Below are 2,910 nucleotides of genomic sequence, written 5' to 3'. Positions count from 1 at the left end.
AACAGGGTTGACAGTCGATTACAACCAGGTGGTAGACAACAGAATTAGCGGCTCGGAAGAGCGCCATGCAATGCCGAACTAGGTAAAGACTAAAAAGAAAACAGTGGGGGTACAAGACCCAAATTAGAAGCGGGGGGAAGCCTGTCTAAGGTGCATGCTGACTAAAAAAACCACCCCTAAAATTGTTGGTGGAGGCGTGGTTGCAATGAGAGCTCGTCAGCGGACAGCGGCACCGGCAGGCGTAGGTCGTCGGGTGTTCACACATCATCACCGGAGGGCATCAGGTTGAGGTCGAGCTCTGGCACGCCGCACGCTCTACCCAGCTCGATGGCGTCCTTGCGGGGGAGCGGAGGAACCCCTTCCGCAGCTATCTCGAGGAGCTCCACTTCTGGAAGAAGAAGATCCGGCACCTTGGCCGGCTTTTTCCCTTCCATCTTCATCTTCTTACGCAGCTTGGCCTTCTCTAACATAGTCAGGCGATTCGGCTCCTCCTTGCCGGAGAGGCGCGCACTGCGGCGCGCAGCGGCGCTGCGGCGGGTGTAGAAGATGGTAGGTGAGGCCGCGCGCGGTGGCAGATCGGCGATGTCGGATGCGCGCGGAGGCAGCTCGTCGATGGTGACCGCGGCCTGAGAGGCAGAGGAGTCGCAGATGAGGCCGCCCCTCGCAGGCGGGGATGGCGGAGCAGAGGGCATGGTGACCGCGGCCTGGTCTTATTTTTCATTTTTTTTATCAGCCCTCCTCTCTCCCCTCGCTGCTCCTCTGCTTGTCCTCCTGCCCAAGCTCACAAAAAGTTAGAATTTCACATGATACGTCGCCTAGGATATCTTCATCATGCTGGAGTACTGGGAATTTCGGTTTTGGAGGAATAGGAGTACCTTCAGATAATGAAGCGCTTGGATGGATGGCTGCATTTTTCTTGGACAAAGCGATGCTTGCAGCAGTCAAGAAATCTAGTGCTCGATTGATTTGAAGCTTTATATACCAGTAAAACAAGTGCTAATTCTGTTGTGCTAAGTGTTGTTTGTTATTAACATGTGAAGCTCATTCTTTGTTTTCTGAAAAAAAAGGGCACCTGAAGCCAGCTTTAACAGTGATAAAAAAACCCTCATCTGCGCAGCATGATCATGGTGCAGGCAGCCAGATTTGAGATCAAGCCTCCTGGGGTGATCGGCCACTACCTTGCCGAGTTCTCCACCAGCTACAAGCACGGAAGCGTTTCATCAGTTAGATGGGAGCGCCAAATCATTTCCTGGAGACCTGGACCCGTTTTTGTCTATTTTCTCTGAAGGAAGTTATGCGTGACGCCCACCCAGCGTGCATAGTTGCTTCCTTGAGGAGTCTAGTTGGCTGTGGTTGGACGCGTTTGACAGCCAGCAGGAAGAATCGGTGATGTCAAAGCTGGCAACTAGTGCATCCCCCCATTGGATTGACCCATGATGATGCAATACATATACTGAAGGAGAGTGTAATTGACACTACTACTGTCACCTGCCCCCAAAAGAGAGCACACACCTATCGGCCGCAATGGCGACGATCAGCGCCAGCGCCGTGGTCTTTGCCTCCAGACCGTCGCCGGCTGCAGGGCTGCCTCAGCTGAGAGTGGCCAGGGCCGTGAGGCTCAGGTGCAGCTACTCCAAGAACCACAAGAAGGCGTCTTCGGTTCTGGCTCCGGTGGTAGCCAAGGGCCCGCCGTTGCTTGGTGCGGCGCTGCCCTGAGGTCGAGAGTTGGCTAGCGCGTAGGTCTCATAGCGAACTAACAGCGAGTGATCCTGAGGTCGAGAGTTCGAGCCTCTCTCACCCCACCCTGTAAAAAAAGACCGTCCTAGTGATGAAAGGCTCATAGGCAACTTGGGTCGCCACATGTGCACCTTGAACCGAGCATGTCTGAACCTGGTCTCTCTGTTTTTTCTTTTTTCTTTCTTGCTGTTACGTGCCTGCTGTTTAAGCTCATCCTGCTCACCAGATGATGTGTCTCCCCAGTCCCCAGCGAGCAACTACTGCAGTACTGCACTGTCTCAGCATGCAATCCTCTAACTGCAGAACTACTACATGTTCTGTCAAGGGTTGGCGTGGTGCCGTGGTCTATACAAGTAGTCCTAGGTAGCCATGGTGTGAACCAATCACGAGTAATATTTGCTCTACCTGAGCATCTCCAACTACAAATGATGCATCTGTACATAAGAGCGTATACGTAAGTATTGTTTTTCAGAAAAAAAAGGAAAAAATAATCGAGCTTACCAGGGCAGTTGCTCTACCACAATACTAGTGTCACAATGGGTTGCTGCCATAGTAGGCCCTTTTACCTGAACGTGAGGTCGAGTCTCGGTCACTGCCCAACAAACCAGGACATTTTTAGTGATGAATCGCTCAGCAAACCTGAATCTTAAATATCAAAATCTACCAACATACAAAGGCAACCATTCGTTGTACACAACATGAACAAAAATATCTTTTCGTGCATGACAAATTAGTACCGTGTGCATATGAACTGTTTCATGCCGTGCCAAATCTGTAGCCCATGTCATGCCAAACAAACAAAACTCTACATCCCTTGTTATGTACCATTTATGTGATCCTCTCATATTATTATGGCCATGCGTTCTGTTGGCTTTCCTTTGATCGACACTTAGAAAAATCTGCAGCCCTTGTTGCGTATCATGCATGCAATCCTCTGATGTTTTTTTTGCCAATATTTGATGTTGTTCTGTTGGCTTTCCCTTGAGACACATAGTTTGGATGCTATGTTTATACATAATGCCAAAGGAATATTTGATGTTGTTCTGTTGGCTTTCCCTTGAGACACATAATTTGGATGCTATGTTTATACATAATGCCAAAGGAATATATGATGTCAAAGGTGGCGAGAGAGAGAGAGAGAGAGAGAGAGCGAGAGAGAGAGAGAGAGAGAGA

The sequence above is a fragment of the Triticum aestivum genome, chromosome 1D (assembly GCF_018294505.1).
Source record: "Triticum aestivum cultivar Chinese Spring chromosome 1D, IWGSC CS RefSeq v2.1, whole genome shotgun sequence".
Lineage (NCBI taxonomy): Eukaryota > Viridiplantae > Streptophyta > Magnoliopsida > Poales > Poaceae > Triticum > Triticum aestivum.
This window is presented reverse-complemented; position numbering follows the sequence as displayed.